The sequence below is a fragment of the Oncorhynchus clarkii genome, chromosome 16 (assembly GCF_045791955.1).
Source record: "Oncorhynchus clarkii lewisi isolate Uvic-CL-2024 chromosome 16, UVic_Ocla_1.0, whole genome shotgun sequence".
NCBI lineage: Eukaryota > Metazoa > Chordata > Actinopteri > Salmoniformes > Salmonidae > Oncorhynchus > Oncorhynchus clarkii.
This window is the reverse complement of record NC_092162.1, coordinates 29,885,289-29,910,828: the sequence shown is the minus strand read 5'-3', so window position 1 is coordinate 29,910,828 and position 25,540 is coordinate 29,885,289. Positions and strand designations below refer to the sequence as shown.

Sequence of the window (25,540 nt, the reverse complement as noted above, 5' to 3'; positions counted from 1 at the left end):
GACAGCTGTCCCTGATTGAGAACCATACCCGGCCAAAACATAGAAATAAAGAAACATAGAAAACAAAACATAGAATGCCCACCCCACATCACACCCTGACCTAACCAAATAGAGAAATAAAACGGCTCTCTAAGGTCAGGGAGTGACAAGTGCGCTATAAAGAGAAGGTCGTGGCTGTGGATCCGACTTTTTCAGGATCTTTAGTCTGCCGGATTAAAGATCCCAAAACTTCTGGCATTCTGCGCATTTGTATATTATATTCTTAATTTTACGTGTAGAGAACAGGCTACTCAGGCGAATGGTGCTAATTTAATAAAGTTACATCAAAGGTGAATCAATGTCTGCAAGATCAAATAATGTTACTATTCTAAGTAACAGAACCAAATATAGCATAGTATAAAGTTACTAAGACAAAAACACCCCCACATTCAATCGTGAATGATAATTCTTCTAATTTTACCGGTGAGAAAAACATGTTGCATCTGCATACCAACCATTTTCATGGAGATATTCATTTAGATCTTCTTGAGTTGTACATTATTGTTTCGAGGTAGCCTAAAGTGTTGTTTTGAATGATGTTCAGTGAGTGAATTTTAAAGCAGATAAACTGTAGCATAGCCTACCTGTGTATTTTGCCTAGTGGGGTGTGCTGTTGAGTGATTTTGTCACAGTAAAGTTATACTATGCTATTATATTAGGTTCTGTTATGTAGAATACTATCATTATGTGGTCTTGCAGACATTGATTAAGCTTTGATTAAACAAGTACCATTCGCCTGAGAAGCCTGTTCGCTGCGTGTAAAGTAGAGAATATACACATGCACAGGATGTCATCTGCACATGCCAGAAGCTTCCGGATCTTTAGTCCAGTGCACTAAAGATCCGGAAAAAGTTGGATCCACAACCACTCAGTAAAGAGAATAAGGTGCTATTTGGAACACACACACAGACTGTGTTGTTGGGAAGTAGGATAGAGTGACAGGATAATTATCCAGGAAGAGAACACTGGCGCTGACTGTAGCCATATTGGACCCGGTGTTCCTGTCCCACATTAGCCACGCTTACCCACATCCTTCCCTCCCTCAATACCCCATCCCATGTGTGTGTGTGTCTCTCTGTCTGTGTGTGCATGTGTGTTTCTCTGTCCAAGACACAGACTCACACTCACACTCCTGGGCCTGCCATGAGTTAGTCCTGGTTGGACCACGAGGGCCAATGCCAACACAACGATGTGGGGGCCTCCCCGTCTGTCTAAATACCACCATTTTCTGTTAAATTCACATAACACAGAAAGACAACCTCCTCTATAACTTTTCTAATTATGGTTCAGTCTTTTGAAAATGTATTTAACCAGGCAAGTCAGTTAAGTCAGTTAAGAACAAATTCTTATTTTCAATGACAGCCTAGGAACAGTGGGTGAATGAACTGCCTTGTTCAGGGTCAGAATGACAGATTTTTACCTTGTCAGCTTGGGGATTCAATCTTGCAACCTTTTGGTTACTAGTCCAACGCCCTAACCACTAGGCTACCTGCCGCACCGATTCTCTTTTGAGGAAAGTATATGGGTTGGAAAAGATTGTAAGGTATTTCAATGTCTGTTTGACCGGCAGGGGTTGAATGGAAAGTAATTGGAGTTAAGGCAGTTACTCATATATTTGGACCACCTACAATTTATCCTGTCCTGCCATAGGGTGCACTATAGATAACCTGTCTATAGACAAGGTTTTATAAAACATCTATAACCTCTATCTGGGTCAATAACCTCAATATGGATCTCATTTTACATAATACATTTAATCACATAACTTATTATCTCCTAAGTCAATTCCAGTGATTCTCTGTCTCTATCTTGTCTAAGGAAATCTATACATTATACAGACCTGGGGGTTTCCCATATTCCAAGTTTGGTCTTTCTTCTCCCTGCATGGAATGAAATGTATTTTTAAAATAGAATGATAAGTTTATTTTATGTGTTTATATTTATTTCATACTGTATGAAATAGAGGTGCAGTGTGATAAGAATGCATTCTTCTTTAATTAACGAAGAACACTTAAACTAACAAAACGACCGTGACGCTATGATAAACCGAATGCTGACATGCAACTACACATCAACAATAACCCTCAACATCAAAATGGCAACCTAAATAGGATCCCCAATCAGAGACAATGATAAACAGCTGCCTCTGATTGGGAACCAATTCAGGAACCAATTCAGGCCACCATAGACCTTCATTTGCCTAGACAAACCAAAACTCCATAGATATACAAAAAAACCTAGACAAGACAAAAACACACATACCACCCTCGTCACACCCTGACCTAACCAAAATAATAAAGAAAACAAAAATAACTAAGGTCAGGGCATGACACTATGAGAGTTACATAGCCTTATTCCTGCTAGTATTGTTTATTTTTAAGTAGAATCATTAAGAAAATAAAGAGCCAGCATACTTTTTTATATTTTTTATGGCCTAGTTTTTTTTATGGCCTAGGGATTTGTCTTTTCAAAATAAAAGTTGACATTTGAGTAGTCACAAAAGCATCTTAGAGGTCAGCCGTGGGATAGCAGGAGAGCGTGTCATCCACCAGTAAGGTCCTTTAACACGTGCACCTACCCACACACTGTGTACACAGTATGAAAGTCAACCTGGAAATTCCATGGAACATCTGTATAGTTGGCTAAAGAAAAGCTGTCTTTTCACTGATGGCTTCGCAAATGGCACACAGAGATAATGTTTGTAAACAGTATCTCGGTCACTATACTGTTTGGTTTTATTCCCCCTCTTTCTCTTTCTCTTTCTGTCCTTTGGGTTTATCTTAGTCTATTCAGGCTTTCTGGGGACAGTATCTAGTAACTAATCAGTGTGTGTGTGTATTGTCTTCACTCTCTCTGGCCCTCATGTATGTGTGCAGCTTGTTGCATGTTTTGATTGGCTCCCACATTAGGACAGTATGAATGAACAAGTGTGTGTCTGTCGTGTATACATGCATGCGTGTGGGTGGTTGGGTGCGTGTTTGTCTGTCTGTGCGTACAGTACCTGCCTGCGCATATGTATACAGTGTTTGTTCAATCTCGGCCTCCGTGGACGTGTTGGGTTCATGCTTGCAGCATGTTTGTACTGGCAACCCACACCAGCCCCCAGCCACCCAGCGGAAGCTCCCAGGTCAGAGGAAGTGCTGGGCTCCTTTGTGAACAAGGCCCCTGGATTAAGCGTATCACAGCCAAAATGCAGGCCCTTTCTGCTAGGGATTAACAGAGGGACAGGAGGGCGCCCACTCCCCCTGGGGCTCTGTCACACAGATTCAACACACCACTATCAGCATCCTCAGAGCTCGCGGACTCCGGAGCTCGCTGCCTCTATCTGTCTTTCTAGGGTACATGACATGATGAGTGGCTGTATAGTACATAATTATAAAACAGGTGAGTCTAATCCTGAATGCTGATTGGTTAAAAACCACATTCCAGCTGGTGTCTTTTCCACAAGTTAAGTTGCCACCGGCTAAATCTATGACGTTAAAATGCCTATTTACTCTGTACCATCTGACTGTGCAATCCATTGTCTCATCAGCCCAGCCAGGCAATTTATAAACATGATCTCTACTATAAAAACCATCTAGACATTATTTCCCATTTCTTTTGGACTAACATTTCGTTTTCAACAGCGAAGATTTGTATCTCCGACATTTGTAACATTGTTTCAATATTCAAATTTGATCTCCTGCTGTCCCATAGTAATGAACGAGTCTGGATGAGACAGACAGGCAGCGTTTCTCAGCCAGTCAAAATCATGAATCAGCTGGCATCATTTTTAAGGATATATACAAAAAAAAAAAAATTGAAAAAAGGTCAAATGAAACGCAGGTAATTTGCAGTCTTTCCAGCTTCAGTTTGAAGTGATTGTGTTACAGTAGCTGTGTTGTTGGTTAGCTTCTCTGAACAACAGTGTCCTGACAAGTGAGCACATTTTCTAAGCCAGGCAAAATCGCACCTCTTATGTATGTGCATCCATGTATCCAAATAAATGTCACGAGAAAACAGCTTATGCAAATGCAGCTACTTTGCTGTTATTCTGGCTGCACTTTTTTAGTATCTGTAAGTTAGCCAAAGTTGTCTAGCTAGAAAACAAGGGATAAGAACGTTGCCAGCCAGTATGTCAATGGAAATTTAGAACAAACGACTGGGTCACGTCCATAGATACGGAACAAAAAAATGAATGACTGGGTGGCATCTCCAGCAACCTTAGATTTGTGTCGGGACTACAGTACCAGTCAAAAGTTTGGACACACCAAGTTCATTAGAGTTATCAGCCTCAGAAACTGCAGCCCAAATAAATGCTTTACAGAGTTCAAAAAATAGTTCACTAAAGGACGCCAATAAGAAGAAGAGACTTGCATGGGCCAAGAAACACGAGCAACGGACATTAGACCATTGTGGAAATCTCTCCTTTCGTCTAATGAGTCCAAATTTGAGATTTTTGGTTCCAGCGACCCTGTCTTTGAGAGACCTAGAGTAGGTGAACGAATGATCTCCACATGTGTAGTTCCCTTCGTGAAGCATGGAGGAGTAGATGTGTTGGCGTGGGGGTGCTTTGCTGGTGACACTGTCAGTGATTTATTTAGAATTCAAGGTACACTTTACTAGCATGTCTACCACAGCATTCTGCAGCCATACGCCACCCCATCCGGTTTGCGCTTAGTGGGACTATCATTTGTTTTTCAAAAAGACAATGACCGAACACACCTCCAGGCAGTGTAAGGGCTATTTGACCAATAAGGAGAGTTGATGGAGTGCTGCATCAGATGACCTGGCTTCCACAATCACCCGACCTCAACCCAATTAAGATTGTTTGGGATGAGTTGGACCACAGAGTGAAGGAAAAGCAGCCAACAAGTGCTCAGCATATGTGGGAACTCCTTCAAGACTGTTGGAAAAGCATTCCAGGTGAAGCTGGTTGAGAGAATGCCATGCGTGTGCAAAGCTGTCATTAAGGCAAAGGATGGCTATTTGAAGAATCTCAAATATAACAGATATTTTGATTTGTTTAACACTTTTTTGGTTACTACATGATTCCATGTGTGTTATTTCATAGTTTTGATGTCTTCACTATTATTCTACAATGTAGAAAATAGTAAAAATAAAGAAAAACCGTTGAATGAGTAGGTGTTCTAAAACTTCTGACCGGTAGTGTACACAACTTGAAGCAACTACATATTTAGCCATGGAGCAAGTTGGCCAGCAAGCAGCCAATCCTCGACACACCCACAAGTTGTTTATGTATCAAAACCCAGCCCTTTCGCGCCAACTCCAGCAACGGTGCCAATAATTGTGGTTGTAAAAATAGCAAAAATATTTATGAACACCCCCCCCCCCCGGACACCTATATATCCTTCACGACTGTTGGAAAAGCATTCCAGGTGAAGCTGGTTGAGAGAATACCAAGAGTGTGCAAAGTTCTCATCAAGGCAAAAGGTGACTACTTTGAAGAATCTCAAATATAAGAATCTCAGAATAAGCCTACTCATGTACTAAAAAGCATGCTCAGTAGAGAATGTCTATTCAAGTAACATTTTAGTCCAGGGCTAAGCTTAATGTAAGAAAAACTGTCCATAAGTGTTTTTAGGCTATATTTGTAAAAAGCAGCAGCTTGCTAAAGCAATCATTGCCTTAGTTTCCCAGACAGAGCAAGGTTTATTGATGAGAAAATGTACTGTAACTAGACACATGGCTAGTTCTCTTCTGTGTAGTGAACGTTGGTTAAGATTGTAACTGTGTATGAAAATCGCCCAGCTCCTTAATCAGTGCGCTGTAAAACCATGAAACTAATGTAGAAAAAGAACTAGGGAAAATAAACAACTTTCTGATGGAGAGAGTCTCATGGCTTAGTAAGACTGCCACTCGGTTGGCATGGCAACACAGACAATGCCTCCCTGGCTGTAAAATGGTCTCCTTATACGTATCCCGGAGCCCCCTATTTAGAAATCCCTCCCCTGTATGTTTATCCCTCTCTTTCTCACTCTCCTTTGCCTTTCTCTCTCCTTCTTATAGCTCTCGACCACACTACTCTCTACTTACCCCTCCCTCTCCTCACTCTTCTTTTCTCCTTCCCTCTGGCACAGGGCAGCACACCTCTTTCTCCGGGCAGTCCATACATATTCCCAGTGGTATTATAATACTAATGGGACAGAGTGAATGGACTGAGTTTTAAGATGGGGGAGATGGGGTCACCAACTACCCGCCTTTCAAATATGTATGCTGTCTCCTCTAAAGAATCTACATCTTTTTGTCAGGCCGAACCTCCTTTAATTTTCCTCATGCTGTTTCTTTCTATTCCTTCCCCCTCCATACTTTTGCAGAGAAAATATATTTGCAGAAATTGGAGTCTATATTTGAAGAGCTTCCAAATCTTGGACTAGTAAATGCGGCTGTTGTTGTAGAGGGAGTGCTTGGCATTACTGCGGTAACCTGCTGGGTCTGAGGGGGAGCTGGCCCAGGGAACAGAACAGAAAAATGTCTGTATAATTAAGAATATAAAAACTGCTATATTTACAGTTTGCCCAGGTTTACACGGGCCCGGCAGGGCAAGTTAACTTTTAGCAGCACACTGAGTGATTCAGAGGACTGTTTTTCTATGGGAAACCACTTAATGGTGTTTTTCTTTGTTTTGTGAAGTTTTGTTGGAAACAGTGTTACTGTGTAGTCTCCTTATTTATGCTGCGAGACTTTTTATGCATTTCAGGCTGTGTTGTTTAGCAAGGGTCCTGTGGATGTACACTTTTAGATCATTACCTTCATTGTAAAAAGCAACAAGTGTACAACTCTTCAGTCATGTACATTTAGTTTGTCTACTAAAGACGTACCTCACCCCTGATTCTTTCAATTTTCTCCTTTATTGACACCTCATCTAATGTGGTAAATTCAGCTGGCTTTCATATCTATCCAATATAGCTGACATTTTTCCCACTAATAGCCCATAATAATTTAATAGACAGTTTTTCCAAGAGGCAGCTATTGTTCTACAGATTATGTTTCACTTAAGTAATTTTACAGTATTTCCCTTTTGTAAATTGAAACTCAAAAAATTATCAGAAACTATTAATTCAAAGACTCAATCATGGACACTTACTGACAGTTGTGGCTGCTATTGTTGTCTCTACCTTCTTGCCATTTGTGCTGTTGTCTGTGCCAAATAATGTTTGTACCATGTTTTGTGCTGCTACCATGTTGTGTTGCTACCATGTTCTTATGTTGTGTTGCTACCATGCTCTCTTTATGTAGTGTTGTGTTGTCTCTCTTGTTGTGATGTGTGTTTTGACCTTTATTTATATTGTATTTATTTTAATCCCAGACCCCCGTCCCCGCTGGTGGCCTTTTGGTAGGCTGTCATTGTAAATAACTGACTTGCCTAGTTAAATTAAGAGTAAATAAAAAATAAAACAACATGTGTTTTGTTAACTCAAATCAAAATCACCAGAAAATGTACAGTTTATCTAACCGTTCTATATCATTATGTCATTATAACATCTACCTTAATTATAGTGGAACTATAATCACATGTGCAGTATACATTTCCATCCAAGAAAGTGAGTGAGTGTCACGGCCGTTGCTGGAAGAAGACCAAAGCGCAGCTTGGTAAGCGTACATATTCCTTTTTATTAGGCTGACGCCGACAAAAACAATACAAAAACAATCGTGACGCTCAAGGGCTATGTGCCACAACAAAAGTTAACTTCCCACAAAGAAAGGAGGGAAAAGGACTACCTAAGTGTGGTTCCCATTCAGAGACAACGATAGACAGCTGTCCTTGATTGAGAACCATACCCGAGCAAAACATAGAAATACAAAATCATAGAAAAACAAAACATAGAATGCCCACCCCACATCACACCCTGACCTAACCAAATAGAGAAATAAAACGGCTCTCTAAGGTCAGGGCGTGACAGTGAGAATGAAATGCATCTAGAGTGGCCAAATTACATGTCATTGGTGCTTGTGATTTTTGGCACATTGTGTTCAACAACTTTAGGATTCACAACATGATGAACATTATGAAGGTGTTGAGTTTACTAACCCCTAATATACCTATCAAAAGACATGTTGGCATATTGAATGATATAATCATATTTCCTATGTAATAAACCTATTCTATGATACTCCCTCCCCCTTTTCTCTCTCTCCCTCACCCCACTAGTTATTTCCCACTTAGAGAATCCCACAGATGTGTACTGCCATTCCTAATTAGCCACACATTTGAGAAATATCAGAAATGTTTCATGCACCGTTTCTCGGCTCTAGTCCGACATTTATAGGAATGCGAAAGACCAGTAATCATTGGCTCAGAGTTCACAAGGGAGTGTGTGCAAGCCATGGGCATAGTTTGTTTAGCAGGTGGATCTAAGCTTGGGCCCAAGCTACATTTATATGTTATTGTGCCCAACTTTTCACTTACTTTTCTCTAATTGTTTTGGGTTTTGTATGTGCATGTGTTTTTAAAATATTTATTTGATAATATGACATTCACATTTGAAATGCATTTTGGTCCCTGACATGTGATGTGCTACCCTCTGTTTGAGTTCTCCTATTCACAAACACAGAGGTGAAGGGGTTAGTGAGCAGAATATTTGATCCTTTGTGATACTAATTATTCTACCTCTCTGTCTCTCTCTGTCTTTCTCGTTCTCTCTCTCGTCTCTGTGTCCTCTCCTTTTCACATCCTCTCTCTGGTGCACAAGACTGTACCTCCTGCACCCAGTTGATTATCACCCAGAGGTGGGGCAATTAACCATTTGCAGAAATGCTTAGCAAGATAAATATTTTCATTTCTGGCTAACGCCCATTAGGCGCCCCAATGCCCTGGCCCTCAGCAACTGGAGAGGGTGTGGTTATGGCCTGTCTGCCTGGCATGTGTGAGTGGACAGGGGGACAGCTGGGGCTTGTGCGGTGGAGGAGATATTTGTGGGCTATACTCAGCCTTGTCTCAGGGTAGTAAGTTGGTGATCTGTTGATATCCCTCTAGTGGTGTGGGGTCTGTGCTTTGGCAAGGTGGGTCTGGTTATATCCTGCCTGGTTGTCCTGTCTGGGGGTATCGTCGGACGGGGCCACAGTGTCCCCCCACCTGACCCACCCATCTCAGTCTCCAGTATCTATGCAGCAATAGTCTATGTGCCGGGGGGCTAGGGTCAGTCTGTTATATCTGGTGTAATTCTCCTGTCTTATCTGGTGTCCTGTGTGAATTTAAATATGTTCCCTCATGCCTCAGGACTACCTGACCTAATGACTCCTGGCAGTAACCAGTCCACCTGGTCATGCTGCTGCTCCAGTTTCAACTGTTCTGCCTGCGGCTAGGGAACCCTGACCTGTTCACCGGACGTGCTACCTTGTCCTGGACCTGCTGTTTTCAACTCTCTCTCTTTCTCTCTCTACCGCACCTGCTGTCTCGACCTCTGAATGCTCGTCTATTAAAAGCCAACTGACATTTACTCCTGAGGTACTGACCGGTTGCACCCTCTACAACCATTGCTTATTATTTGTCCCTGCTGGTCATCTATGAATGTTTGAACATCTTGAAGAACAATCTGGCCTTAAATGGCCATTTACTCTTATAATCTCCACCCGGCACAGCCAGAAGAGGACTGGCCACCCCTCAGAGCCTGGTTCTTCTCTAGGTTTCTTCCTAGGTTCCTGCCTTTCTAGGGAGTTTTTTCTAGTCACTGTGCATCTACATCTGCATTGCTTGCTGTTTGGGGTTTTAGGCTGGGTTTCTGTATAGCACTTTGTGACATCTGCTGATGTAAAGAGAGCTTTCTAAAAACATTTGATTGATTGATTGATTGATTGATTGATTGATTGATTGATGGCACCATGCCCATATCCAAGGGCCTCATCCAAGACCACCACGAAATGGATCCCAACAGAAGCCAGTTCACTTTGGGCAGTGAATAGTAACATCATCACTCCTTGTTTGTATAATAATAGTAGAAGTTACCATGATTTCAGTTAATTACTGACTGAACAGGGAGGGAAACATGGTTCATGGGGCCTAGCTACCTTAAGTGTTTAGTAATTAGTGGGCTATGCTGGTATAGTAACACCCAACAAGCACATACAGAATACTGTATATGCCCACTGATTACACCTCAAATAGGTTTCTAGGTGTGGTTCATGTGGAGAGTTCTGTTTACAACTTGGCACCTGTAAATCCAAACAAATATGGGGCAGCATTTTTTAACTCCCATCTTCACTCCCAAAATGGAGACTCCCAACCACATTTCAGACATAATGGGAGATTCAGTAAACCTAGAAATCCCTGTCGGCATGCAGCCTAGATTACTCTCCCCTCTGTCTTTCCTCCGGCCTCCAGCCAGTGTGGTTCTTGGACCAAGGCCCATCAGTGGCTCTGAGACTTGATTAGGAGGAGACATGACTACTTTTTCTCCCCCGTCTCCCCTGTCCATTCTGGGTTCGCAGTGTGTGCATGAGGTGACAGGCTTAATTACTTATTACTGGGTATTCCAAACCAAAGCCCATGACTCACAGACCTAACCCAGCCCAGAGGCCTCATACCAACAACTCTCTGTCCTACCTGCTTTGATTCCACCTCCTATCTTGTCTTTTTCTACAAAGCTTACCGATATGAGGGTTACAATTACAGTGAAAAGAAAATGTAGTACTGACAGCTACTTGAGTCCAATACCGTGGGTGGAAGCCATTTTGGAAAGATTGATGATTGCTCCCACATAGTTTTCTCTTCTGTTAAGGACATAGGGCCTTCCTTCATTTCAGTGACTGACTGCATTTCTAGACGCTTCAGGAGGCAATTTTGGAACAGGGGTTGCTACTAAACAATGACTGCAGCATGAGTGAATAAGTCTTTGTGTTTAGGTTCAGCAGCTAATTGCTCAGGTCAGTGTATGAGGCTGCAGCATCAAAAAAAGCTGTTGGCAAGAGCAGTTTCTCCGAAAATATTCCCCTCCGCTGGTGAGCGAGCAACACCAGCCACAAATCCCTGTCTTGGCCAGCTGACATGCTGAATGTGCAGAAATAGAGGGACGAGCAGACAAGAAGAGAGGGAAATATATAGTGGTCTGTCATGCAAATTAAATGCAGATTCTGTATTTATGGCTTTTTTTCATGTCACAAGTGAAAAAAAGGGATATGACAAAATAAACATAGTTGGAGCTGGCAGGTGCCCTTGTTTCATTTGGCGGAATGCAGCCAGTATGGTTACAGCCCGATCATTATCCAGGAATCCTCAGAAGTGCAGAAACAACCCCAAAGCCTTCCTTTCCCTCTCTTCCTTCACTCTTTCTTTCCTTCTCTCATTATCTTCCTCTCTCCTTCCTTTCTCTCTCCCTCTCTGTCATTCCCCCTCTCTCTATTTATCCCCCTCTCTTGCTCTCCCCCTCTCTTTCGTTTTTTGTCTCTGGGGTAATTTAAAGGCAATTGTACAAGCCCGTAACAGAACTGCGGTGCAGTGCAGAGGTGGACTGTGTTTGGGGGTTTGAGTAAAGCTGCTAGTGTTTTAAGTGCGCCACAAAAAATCCTGGGCAAATGTTGGGTTAACATTTATGAGCTCACTGTTAGCCAAAAACTGAAAAAAGCTAAAACATTAAGAATAATATAACAAAAACCTGATCTGCAGTATTACGGGAAAGGAAGCCGTTTCGGTTCTTGTCGCTTATTATTATGATTTCTAGATGAACAGGGAATTCTAAGGGAATGTGGTGCGTTAGTATGATCCCATTGCGGTCTGGGGCTTAACAGTAAACAGGAGAGGAGAGATGGGCTCTTACAGCACAAACCAATGGAACCAAAACAGTGGTTAAATTAAAAACGTATGTGCAGGAAAACTCCCCAAGTACAGTACTACCTTTGCCATTTTACTTAATCTAGACTGTAGTAGCCGTGTATACTGTAGAATAGTCAAAGTAGTAGAATCCAGACTGGTCATTTTGCGCGCCCAAGCAGTGAGCGTTTGGGTGTATCTGTAACCGAACAAGTGGGTCTACCATAATATGGACACACACACACACACACAGACACACACACACACACACACACACACACACACACACACACACACACACACACAGACACAGCAGAGGGAACAGCGAGTCTCCACCATATTCCCTACACATAATGTACTACTTTTTCTAATTATGAATAGCCCATTATGTAAATTACTGCCGGTATGATAGTAGACCATTGTGTCATTCTCCTTTCCTTATACACTGAGTGAACACCTTCCTAATATTGAGTTGCACTGGGGTTTTGGTTCCTTTGGTTTGTGCTGTAAGAGCCCATCTCCCCTCTCCTGTTAACTGTAAAGCCCCAGACCACAATGGTGCCATACTAACGCACCACATTCCCTTAGAATTCCCCGTTCGTCTAGAAATCATAATAATAATAAGTGACAAGACCCGAAATGTCTTCCTTTCCCACAATACTGCAGATCAGGGTTTTGTATAATATTCTTATTTTTATTTATTTTTTTCAGCTTTTGGCCAACAGTGTGCCTTGTAAATGTTAACCCAACATTTGTCAGTGATTTTTTTTGTGGCGCACTTAAAACACCAGCAGCTTTACTCAAACCCCCAAACAGTTCCCCTCTACACCGCACCGCAGTTCTGTAAGTGAATTAGAAGTGCCTTTAAATTACCTCAAGAGACAGAAAATGAAAGGGGGAGAGTGATGCCATTTGCAACACAGACACTGAGACATTTGGTTCCCTTTTCCAACCCATGCGTCCTGCGTTAGACTAGCATTTATTGTTGTTAATTCATAACGCTGGAATCCATCTGTCATCACTGATGAGGAAAAGTGATATAGTTCTAATGTCATGCCCTGACCTTAGATATCCTTTTTATGTCTCTATTTTGGTTTGGTCAGGGCGTGAGTTGGGGTGGGCATTCTATGTTTTTGTTTTCTATGTTTTCTATTTCTGTGTATTTGGCCGGTTGTGGTTCTCAATCAGAGGCAGCTGTCTATCGTTGTCTCTGATTGAGAACCATACTTAGGTAGCCTTTTCCCACCTGTGTCTTGTGGCAAGTTGTTTTCTGTTTTTGTGTCTGCACAAAAAAATTCCACCCAGAGAACATGAGTTTGTGTTTTTGAAGCTATCGCCCTCCTTTACATTATCTCATCTCCTGTCAAACCGCCTTCTCTTCTCCTCCTAAGTTTACTCCTAATTCTCCTCAGTTTAATGCAGCTCCTCAAGGTTCTGGCCTTCACAATAGCGTCAGTGCATTACCCTGATGGCTGTCTGGAGCCGGGCCCTGCCTCAGCTGGCTGGGAGGCCCAGGACCAGGCCTCATCTTTCGGCTGGGACACGGGCGAGATGAGGCTGTGGTGCAATAGGCCTGGAGGTGGAGATCGGTGTCTGGAGCCAGACCTTGCCTCTTCTTGCTGTGAGGCCCAGGACCAGGCCAAATCTTGGTTCTGGGAGCCAGGGTCGTGGTGCCATGGGCCTGGAGGTGAGGATGGAAAGTGGGGAAGAGCTGGGAATGGCCTTAATGAGTAGTGCTATACTGACCTTCAACCTTGAGGAGGAAGGGGAAGTAAAGGCAGTTTCTCAATTAATCTTTCCTCAATTCCTAGTATCCTCTCTCCTCACCTCCTTCTCAAAACCTATTGGAAATGAAGGTCAGAGTGGAGGGACCTTCTCCTTTAATATGGCTGATAAGCAGGCCCTCGCCTGGATGTGAGGAATTGCAGAAATAAGAATTGAGAAACAGCGTGACTGAGCGTGACTAAATCAATTTCCCTGCTGCTGTGAAGTGAGTGACTACACAGGGCTGACAGACAGTTTGAAGGGATACATTCATAATTTTTATATACCCAGGATGTCACCCAGAAAATAGTTTTCTATGGTTCCACAATACTGGGTGGACCTTGCCAGAGGGATATATTACAAAGGAAGCTAGATTTACTCCGAGTTTTCTAAAGCTAGCCAGCTTCAGTTAACTTCACATTCCAGCGCAGGCTTCATCCGTACTATGACGGTGGATATTGCTTGCCCGCCTGCCGCCAACTCTAGCAGACTTGTAACTGTGAGTGCATGTCGCTAACTCTAGCAGGCTTGTAACTGCACGTGCATGTTGCACGAGGCTAGTCGAATGCCGAACTCTTCATTGAGACATTGCTGAAACATCAATCCATGGTTGTGTCAGTGCCACATTTTAATTTGTTCCAAAATCAAAAGTCATCACCTCCTGGTATGGTAATAGCTCACTGCTCAGCATCCGACCGTAAGGCGCTACAGAGGGTAGTGCGTACAGCCCAGTACATCACTGGGGCCAATCTTCCTGCCATCCAGGACCTGTATATTAGGCAGTGTCAGAGGAAGGACCAAAAAATGGTCAAAGACTACAGTCACCCACTCTCTGCTGGCACGCGGTACCGGAGCGCCAAGTCTAGGTCCAAAAGGCTCCTTAACAGCTTCTACCCCCAAGCCATAAGACTACTGAAAAATTAATCAAAATGGTCACCCGGACTATTTACATTGATATTTTTTACTTTAGTTTATTTAGTAAATATTTTCTTAACTTTATTTTCTTAAAGCTGCATTGTTGGTTAAGGGCTTGTATTCGGCGCATGTGACAAATAAAACATTTGACTTGAATCTGATTTAATTGGTCCTCAACTCGCAGCTCAGACACTTCCTTCAGGATAAATGGAGTTAGCCCTGAGTTAGCCTGCCCTGGAGCAGATTAGTTCTGAAGGATTGGTTGCCATAGAAACATACCTGGCTAAAAGTTGAACCACTTTTGTGGTATCTGTTATCCCGAGTTGAATTCAGAGTTGACCAAAGTTATTTCGCTAACTCCTCAAACCTGATTCGTAGTATAGGGCTCTGGCTTCACAGGAGCATCTGTGTCATTTTGCAAGGGGAAGGGTGGCATCAGGGTAGAGATGGGTGATATGGACAAAAAAACATATCGTAATAAATCTACCCATTTTTTGTGACAATGATAAATCAGCGAACAATTACCATAAGTCATTTTGGGGGGAGGTGTTAGAGCTGGGCGTTATGGAGAAAAAGTGATATTGTGATAAATGTAACTACTTTGCTCAACAACAACAAGTACAACAATATATACATTTTGTATGGACAGTTAGGCCTACTTTACATTTTTTTAAATTCCAGTACCAAGTAGGACAACTGAGATGGGAGCCTATGATTCACAAAGTAAGCTATTTCATCTAACATATCCAGGAAATGCATGATTGATATTTTGATGTTAAAATAGGATCCAGAATTATCTGATTTCTTTTTGGCTCTTCAGGGTGGCTCTGGGGGCCAGAAAGGGGGAGAAGATCGAGAGTGAGTTAGAGAGGGAGAGAAAGAGACGCCCATCCCTTCTCTAACGGATTGTCAACTGTCCAGGGTGGGGGGCAGGGATGGGGATGAAGGGGTGGGAGGGGTGTGAAGAGGGTGACTGTTGTCAGTCAGTTGGAGTGACAGACAGGCCGGCTGTGGGAACTAGTGTCATGGGCCACCAGGGGCCATCAGGGGCCTTCATGGTGTATCATGGCTGCTTTATGTGTTTATCAAACTGCTGACCTCATTGGCCTCACAGACAGGAAGGACACTGGCAGATGAACGGAGAGAACATGGCACTGAGGAGGAGGGGGGCAAAGGGGTGCAGAAGAGGGGGATGGGATGGGAGTGCAGGGTGACTTTGGGGTGCAGAAGGGGGGTGGAAGGAAAGGGGGTACAGCATGGCTTTGGGTTGTAGAATGAGGAGAGGGGAAGGATACAGGGGGGCTATGGGATGCAGAGGGCGGGATGGGAAGGGGGGTGCGAGGTTACAGGGTGGCTCTGGGGCCCAGAAATGGGGAGAAGATCAAGGATGAGTTGGAGGAGGAAGAGTGGTGTGTTGAAGAAAGTCTACTTGGGGGGAGGGTATATATTATAAGGAAGAAAATGTACTCTCTCTCTATGGTGGATCCTGGGCTTGTAGATAACTGTCTGTCTGTGCTATGGTATGAGTTCCCATACCATAGCACAGTGTTTCTTCCTTCCCCCTCTAACTAGCAGCACTGCTCTAGCATTGAAAACCAGATCATGTATCATTGCAGTAACTGAGCTACTCAGCTGAGGCACCCAGAGACAGACAGAATAGATAGTGATGGAGAGAGAGAAGGGGGGTTAGCAAGAGGAATGTGCGTGAGAAGGAAAGAGGGATGTAGGGAGAGAGGGATGGAGAATCACCGACAGGGTTTTACCTGTATTATGTCAAAGTAGTGCATTATGTAGGGAATATAGGGTGCTCATTTGGTATGCAGACATATTAGCATGTGCAGGTATGCCTGTCCAAAACCAAATTCCAAAACCAAATTCCAATCTCATTCTGGGGGTTATATCCCTCTACAAAACGACCCTAATCCACAGTTTACATACCTCCCTTTTATCCCTTAACAGTAAAGTAAGCTTGATCTGATCCAGAACTGCCCACAACTTACTTAAATTGGCTTTACACACTGGAACACAACTATTACACTACCCTAGAATACTAGGAAGGTATTCCTAATGTTTGGTATACTCAGTGTATATCTCTATGGTCAGTAAGAGTTAATCGTTCTTATGAGGGTAGGGTAGAATCATGGTAAACCAAAGGATAACCAAGATTCTCTGAAGGACTGAGTGGGACACGACTCACTCTATAAAGATATATGTTTTGTTCCCCATAGAGTGGACTGTTTTGAGCGAGTGACTGGGGTTGCATTACATTACATTGACATTTTTACATGGTTACAGTGTTGGGCAGTGAGGTTATGAGAATGGGCAGTCTTATCCTTATCCTTACTCCGTAAATCAAAGCTGTGAAAGTGAGCTGCTCTGGTATTGTCTGTGTCTGGTTTGTGCTGGTCCATGCAGGGGTGTCTGCAGTCTGGAGTCTAGCCGGTGGAGGGGGAGGCCAGGGGTCCGTCTTGGTGTCTGGGTTCGACGTCCTCCTCTTTCTGGGCCCCTTTTACGACCTGAACAGGCTCAATCCAAGAGAAGGGAGAGCTGGATGAGAGAAAGAGAGAGGGAGAGACATTCCCCATATAGTATATTCTTTAACACGCACAAACACACACGTGTAGTACATGGGGATGTGTGAAACTTACTGCTCAGCCAAGTGTCTCCACTTTCACCAGCGAATAGCTAGCTTTTAGCGTGGCGCCGCTTCAGGAGGGCGGTCACGTGTGCTAGCAAGGCAGAGGTCCCGAGTTGGCGGCAGGTATGTGCTGAATCGGGAGGAAGTGGTACTCGCTAAGAAAACACACAAACACACACACTCACTACTGATAAAGGAGATATGGAAAGATCTCTCATGATCGCATATCACAAGCCCATGCTGAGTGTAGGCTGAGTCATTTTCCCCCCTGACTGCCACTCGTTCCTCATCCTGCTCTCTCTACTGTCCTTTAACCCATAAGAGTCTAAGCCCTGTCTAAGCCGGGGGCGGCCTTACTGCCATTCGCCCATACAAATGCATTGAATTACAGATTCACTACAGGGAACAACAGATAGTCCCCCCCAAAAAAATGAAGAGGAAGTTTGTTCTGAAGTTTCCTATATATGATAGATTTAAGAAAGATCAGGATGTTTTTTTTTTTTTTTTTACATGTATTTATCCCCTTAAATTTTACACTAAACAGTCTAAGCTAAGCTGGGGAGGGGGGGGGGGGGTTCTACTAAGCTATATGGAATTGTTTTAAGAAGGTCATACCAAGGATCATTGTGCTATTTGATTTGAACTTTTTCACATGCGAGTTCAAAATCTCTCTTAACGTTCATCCCAGCGTGAGTTTTTTTATACGCATGATGTCAGAATGCTCTCAGTGTTACAAAATGTGATTGTTACGCAACTGGACAGTAAACACACGCTGCCCTCAAACCAAGGCACGCTGCCTACTAACTATATAATTTAAACTTGTCAAGTTCAAATGATTTTTTTACAAGTTTTATTTTCTGATAATAGTTTGAACTAAGCCTCCTCATTAATTCACATAGTAGCCCATTTCACTTTTCCGGACATGTTTGAGGCTTTACTACGGCCCAGAAAACTTCTCTCTTCGACAAGAGCCCAAGCACTTCCCCAGTGTTTCCCAGATCAAGTATGCAGACATTTGTGCATCTCCGTCAGAACAGGCCTTGCACTAACTTTTTACCCCTGGCACATTTTCTGGCTGGCGCCCGCGTTTCCTTCTTTCTGGTTTTCCTTACAAATAATAACTTTGGACGTGTGCGCGTTCCTATCAAAGTAAATTCCTTATTTTCTGTATATGGTATTGCTTCTACTGTAGCATACCATATGGAGTCTATGTATGGAGCATAATGTATTTACGGTTTTATTCACATTTTCAAGTACTGGTAACAAATCATGCCTTCTTATTCTTGCAGAGAATGTAATGGACACATTTGTGTGTAAAATACTTTTTTGGAGGTTGTACTGATTATGATGAGCTATTTGCCAACTATGTGTGGTGCCATGTTCGTTGACATCATATAATGCATTCTGGTTGTCATGTAAGCGTCTGTCAGACCAAAGATGTTATAACAAAACAAAGTGAATGGATGGTTCACTCTACTGACTTATGGTGCTTTCAAGACAACAGTGAACTCTGAAAAATACCAGGTCAGCTCATGACATCTGCGATCTTCAGGTCGGAAAGTCAAAGCTCTAGAAAGAGGCCCGAGTTGCTGAGTTGGAATTTTGAGTTGGATGACCATTCAAAACAATCTTTCCCAGTTGGAGCTCTTTTTTTTACCCAGAGTTTTCAGTTGTCTTGAACACACTGAAGTCGGAGGTCTGAGATTTCTGAGTTCCCAGTTCTGAAATTACCAGTTGTTTGAACACGGCATCAGGTTGTAACTATGGTACCTCAGGATTGCCTGCTTGAAGGGGCATTATTTTTATTTAGCTTGTAAATTTCTCCTGTGCTTGCCCCTCATTAGTTGATAAATCCCCCATCATAGTAATATTTCCTGCATCATATTCCGTAACAATACCTTCCCTCATTTCTACCCCTCATGGACTTGAAAACCCCCCACAAATTAAATTAACCTCAGCACAAACCCATCCAAGATGGTTAAAACCATATCTGGCAACCCTGTTTAGCTTTCGCTCTACAGTTAGGCTTTATTTGGCGTGGTGATCAACATTTATTTGCTTTGTTGATTTGTCAAAAACTGTAAACGACTTTGTCGTGTGCTCCGGTTCTTGTATACACTGCACTAAGTACATCGAAGATTTGTAATATGCTGAAGTGGCCAAACTAAGTTATTTTTCAGGCAATGGGCGCAGCCATTTAATGCAAATGTGAGTTAAATATGAATAAATATGAATCATTGCTAATGTTTAGGAAATATTTCATATTTCATGAATAAATACAATTTATTGACACTTTTATGCTATTACGTGGGGCTTTTATTTTGAAAATGTTATAAATTCTGTAACCCGGAAGTACTTCTTTAGTGTTGCTGATAAGACGCTGATCATATGATGAAATTGCAAATCAAATGCCCAATTATGATGCCACCGGACAGCGAAAAACAAGTAAGTTAACCTTGATTTATTGTCATTTAAATGAGTTTGTAGTAGCTAGTTAAGTGTTAGATGACATACACACGAACGTGACACCGCGTAAGTCAAGCAGTTTACTGGCTGCCTTTCTCCCGGATACCGGAGACTCAAATACCTTTCTCATTTCTGCCATGAATTCCTCCAGATGACCACAAATGGCAGATTGTTGCTCCCAAACTGCCGTAGCCCAGGAGAGCGCCCTGCTTTACATTAGCATAATAATATACGCAATCTTCAATTTTTCTGAAGGAAACGAAGATGGATGTACCTCATAAATATGCGAGAAAGAAAACCCTGCCAGGTACCAGGATTCCCTGAATATCGCTCCGGAGGAGGTAAGCGGGGTTCTCGGGGAGCCGGCTGTACAAACTCACCACAAATAGGGAAAAAAATACTGGGTGATTGGGGTTTTTCAGAGGTGGCAGGCTGAGCTAACTCCCCGATTTGCTCCGTAATAGCCTTTAACCCATGGTCGTGGCATTCCGTCAAGGAGCTGAGCCCTTTCAAAAGGCCCTGTAACAACTCTTCATGTCTCCTAATGGTGGCTCCCTGCAGGGAGACAGCGTGGCGGAGCTGGTCCAAGTCTGCTGGGTCTGTCATGGCCAGTTCGTACTATCATGACACAAGGAAAGACCCAGATGCAGACACAGGAGGCAGATGGTTGGAGTTTTACAATGTTTAATAAACCAAAAGGAGTAGGCAAGACAATGGTTGTGGACAGGCAAAAGGTCAAAACCAGATCCAAGTCCAGGAGGTACAGAGTGGCAGACAGGCTCGTGGTCAAGGCAGGCAGAATGGTACGGCAGGCGGGTACAAAGTTCAGAACCAGGCAAAGGTCAAAACAGGGAGGATTATAAAAAGGAGAAATGCAAAAAGCAGGAGAACGGGAAAAACGCTGGTTGACTTGGAAACATACAAGACGAACTGGCACAGAGAGACAGGAAACACAGGGATAAATACACTGTGGAAAATCAGCAACACCTGAACGGGGTGGAGACAATCACAAGGACAGGTGAAACAGATCAGGATGTGACAATTAGGTGTAATGTGACTAACATGACTTCACTTTAGAGCGTATTCCAATCATTCGACCCAACATGTCACCCTTTATAAAGCAGATGTTTATATCATTTTTGACATAGTGGGTTATGGCACATTTGACATTGGTGATTATGTCATACAGTTATGGAACATTTATGAACCCTTTATAAAGCATGACGTACGGTTATAGATACTTTGTAACACATTTATGTAGTGCCTATGAAGGCTTTGAAGCCTTTATTAAGCCTTTATAAGCTGAATGTCATTTAAAGCTGGACCGATATTCTTAAATAAGTCTTCCATTTCTATAAAATGTTAAATTGTCTCACTTGCTTAATTTACTTCACTTGCTTGGTGGGATTGGAATTTATATGGACTTTATATCATGATGCTCATCAATAACAAAGTTATCAGAAACAGAGTTCAAGAAAGTAAACAAGTAACATCATTAATAGAGTACCACAGAGTCATAATACCCATAAAACCTAGCGGTCAAACAGGGAAATGGTTCCAAACATTTTTCCACCATTCATTTTTTCCCATAGGGGTTTTAGAAACATTTAAAATAAGGGCTGTGTTTTGTGTAGTCTTACCCTGGTGTGACATTTTGATAACCATGTAAATCTCTCTCGGCCAAAGTGACTTTTGTCCGTGATCATGAAGACTGTTACCCTCAACCTCCCATCCCAGACACTTGCATTTAAACATACAGACATACATAAGTAGATACAAACACACACACTCACGCATGGGGGATGACCATTATCTTTTCAACCTCAAACTTCAAAAGAACCTGAACTGCACCACACTAACTTTACTTCTAGTATTCTCCACAGTAATAAAGGGGGATTGATCATGTTGTGTCTGATGTAAAGTTAGAGTGTGGTGCAGTTCAGGTTCTTTTGAAGTTTGAGGTTGAAAAGATAATGGTCATCCCCCATGCGTGAGTGAGTGTGTGTGTTTGTATCTACTTATGTATGTCTGTATGTTTAAATGCAAGTGTCTGGGATGGGAGGTTGAGGGTAACAGTCTTCATGATCACGGACTGCAGAGCCCACCAGGACCCCCCCCCCCCCCCGGTGGACACATGGCCCCACACCCCCTAACAGGCCTCCACACCACAGGGTCACCTTACCCATCAGCCAGCCTGCCTGATACCCAGATGGAAGCTACTCACTCACACACACACACACACACGTAACATGCAAAACCCCTCCAATAAGCCAACAACTTACACATCCTATTAATAAACAACTTTACAGCCATAAAACAACATTTCAAATAGGGATATTAAAGTCATTAAGTACATATCGGTAACCAATGGGAACAGACACAAAGAACACATTGCAAGACATTGTAGTGAAAATATAATGTGCGTTCATTCTATTGACCTTGGCACATATAGTATGCAGTAGCATCATCAGTCCTGGAATATCCTTCTTTTCTTTAACTCCAGAGGAGTTCAGTTGTAATCATAGGATTTCTGTTGACAGTGAAAACACAGTGCACATTATACACATTCTATTTCACCACCTGAGACCACAGTGACAACAAGCGCAATCAGAGGAGGACTTTGTGCCCTGTGAACACCAACCCCACGTTTAGTCAATGTTTGGTAATTCCTGAGAGATTTCTGGTCAGAAAACTGGTAAAAAGTTTGTCCTATCAGTGTTTTTGTTCAAGGGATGTTATGGTAGATAAAAACATTCCCTGCCTGGCTGCCCATGCCACGCGTGAGTGAATCCACACTTCAATCTGGTTATTGTTTACAGTCAGGGTTGTGGGAGTCAGAGAATTTCATCAGCTTGTGACTGTCAAGCAAATAACTGTCGGTCTCATGGTAATTCACTGTTAATTAAGGTAAACACATTTAGCATCTCCTGGCTTCCACACATATAATATGCTATTCTGTTCTTCTTAAATAGAACTTCTTTACACCTGTCTAAAATAAATAATGGATTTATTGTGAAGGTGTAGGCTATATTACATGGATTTATTAGACTTTTTAAAATGTAGATGTTCCAAAGGTCTGCATCAGTGGCTTGTAGGCTGAGTTATGTTAGGTCCTGATCTGGCTGCCAAATTTCTTTGGGCTACATTTTATTTTATTGTATGAAGACTACAATTGATTTAGATTACAAGCACTAGCCTATGTCAATATACTATCCCCCATAGTACAAAAGTCAACCTATTCCATTCTGTGCGAGAAATGTATATTCCAAACATAATTTGGGACAGTTGTAGGATAGATCCCAAATTAATACAACCACGAGTATCAAAAAAAAGTTTTTACGCAATGTGGCTGACGCAACAGATCAGAACGTTTAGCTTAAAATGTTGATAAACTATTAGGCTATTTCTTCACATTATAAGCGCAGCAATGCGCACATGGCAGTAGGCCATGGGGGTAAGTGCGAATGTGTCACATTAGTTGAAATGAGCGGACCAAGGCACAGCGTGCATAGAGTTCCACATGTTTATTAAAATGAAACTCACCAACAAAAACAATAAACAGCAAACGAGACGTAACGACTGGCGTGCTCACAGGCACTACACAAAAACAAGATCCCACAAACTAAGGTGGGAAAAAAGGCTGCCTAAGTATGATCCCCAATCAGAGACAAAGACAGCTGGCTCTGATTGGGAAACATACCCGGCCAACAAAGAAATAGAAAAAATAGAATGCCCACCCAAATCACACCCCGACCTAACCAAATAGGAAATAAAAAGTCTCTCTAAGGTCAGGGCGTGACAGAATGCTACATTTGCGGAAAAACACAATTATCAAAAGTGACAGCAAATATGATTATGCATGTAATGCTTTTATTAGAAAGGTGCATTTTTACAGTAAAAATTATCTTGCCAAAACTTTAAACTCACACGCTGCTTATGCATGCCAGTTAGGCTCTCAGTGGCAATTTTAGCATGTAAATCTTGGTGGGGCAAACAAAATATATATATATATATATACAGTATGCAGTACCTGTCCAAAATTTGGACACACCTACTCATTCAAGGGTTTTTCTTAATTGTTTCTATTTTCTACATTATAGAATAATAGAGAAGACATAAAAAATATGAAACAACACATGGAATAATGTAGTAATCAAAAACGTGTTCAACAAATCAGAATATAGTTTATATTTGAGATTCTTCAAAGTGGCCACCCTTTGCCTTGATGACAACTTCACACACTCTTGGCATTCTCTTAACCAGCTTCATGAGATAGTCACCTGGAATGCATTTCAATTAACAGATTGCATTGTTAAGACTTATTTTGTGGAATTTCTTTCCTTAATGCTTTTGAGCCAATCAGTTGTGTTGTGTCAAAGTAGGGGTGGTATACAGAAGATAGCCCTATTTGGTAAAAAACCAAGTCCATATTATGGCAAGAACAGCTCAAATGAGCAAAGAGAAAGGACAGTCCATCATTACTTTAAGACATGAAGGTCAGTCAATGCGGAACAAGTGCAGTCCCAAAAACCATCAAGCGTTATGATGAAACTGGCTCTCATGAGGACTGCCACAGGAAAGGAACACCCAGTTACCTCTCCTGCAGAGGATAAGTTTATTAAAGTTGCCAGCCTGAGATTGCACTCCAAATAAATGCTTCACAGAGTTCAAGTAACTGATACATCTCAACACCAACTGTTCAGAGGAGACTGTGTGAATCAGGCATTCATGGCCAAATTGCTGCAAAGAAACCACTACTAAAGGACACCAATAATAATAAGAAACTTGCTAGGGCCAAGAAACACGAGAAATTGACATTAGACTGGTGGAAATCTGTCCTTTGGTCTGATGAGTCCAAAATTACGATTTTTGGTTCCAACGGCCATGTCTTTGTGAGACGCAGAGTAGGTGAACAGATGATCACCGCATTTGTGGTTCCCACCATGAAGCATGGAGGAGGGGGTGCTGGGGAGGGGGTCCTGTAACCCTGCTGCTGTCACTGTCAGTGATTTATTTAGAATGAAAACATGAAAATATTTTTCCACCGGCACAGGTTTCATAAATTCACAAATAGCGATTCAATATTCACTTACTTTTGAAAATCTTCCTCTGATTTGCCATCCAAAGGGTCCCAGCTATAACATGTAGTGTCGTTTTGTTAGATATAATCCTTCTTTATATCCCAAAAAGTCAGTTTAGTTGGCGCCATCGATTTGAGTAATTCACTCGTTCAACATGCATAGAAAGGAATCCGAAAATCTCCCCAAAACTTTGTTTCAACAAGTCAAAATAAGTTTCTGAATACTCCTCAGATACCTTAAAATGTAATCAAACTATAATATTTCTTACGGAAAGCAGTATATCAATAGGAAACCGATTTCATGGAGCGCACAAACACAAATTTCCTACTAAATCTGTTAATTCTTATTTGTTTTTAAAATTACAGGCCTGAAACGTTGAACATAGACTGCTGACACCCTGTGGAAGCCATAGTAATTGCATCCAGGGAGCTAATTTCCAGTATGACCATTGTAAGAGGATGGTCTCTCTCAACAAAACAATTCTGGTTGATTTTTCTCCTGCGATATCTATTGTGCTATAGTCTCCTACATTATTTTAACATTTCTACAAACTTCAGTGTTTTCTTTCCAATTGTACCAATTATATGCATATCCTGGCTTCAGGGCCTGAGCAACAGGCAGTTTACTTTGGGCACATCATTCAGGCGGAAATTGAGGATAAAGGGACCTAGCCCTAAGAAGACCCAGACTTGGGACCACACACCAACTCCACTGAATAGCAGGCTAGTGATTGGTTTGCAGTGCTTGCAGTTAGCCACTGATTCCTTCCAAACCACTCATTGTTGATTTGCAATTTCCAACTTGTGTAATGATTATGTCCAATGGCCGATGAGCACCGATACGTTTTATCTATAATTTATGGACAAGAATCGAAAAGGATTTGCGATCAGA

At 42.2% G+C, this 25,540-nt stretch overlaps 1 long non-coding RNA gene across 1 annotated transcript in view; it reads right to left on the bottom strand.

The window, feature by feature from the left end:
- Positions 1-14,152: 14,152 nt before the first annotated feature.
- Positions 14,153-25,540, bottom strand: part of LOC139368302 (uncharacterized) — a 38,605-nt gene continuing 27,217 nt past the window's right edge. The window contains exons 2-3 of the long non-coding RNA XR_011626943.1: positions 17,113-17,257; positions 14,153-17,011 (exon numbers count right to left, since the gene is read on the bottom strand). This is a non-coding gene — a long non-coding RNA (uncharacterized lncRNA). The remainder of the gene's footprint in view (positions 17,012-17,112; positions 17,258-25,540) is intronic.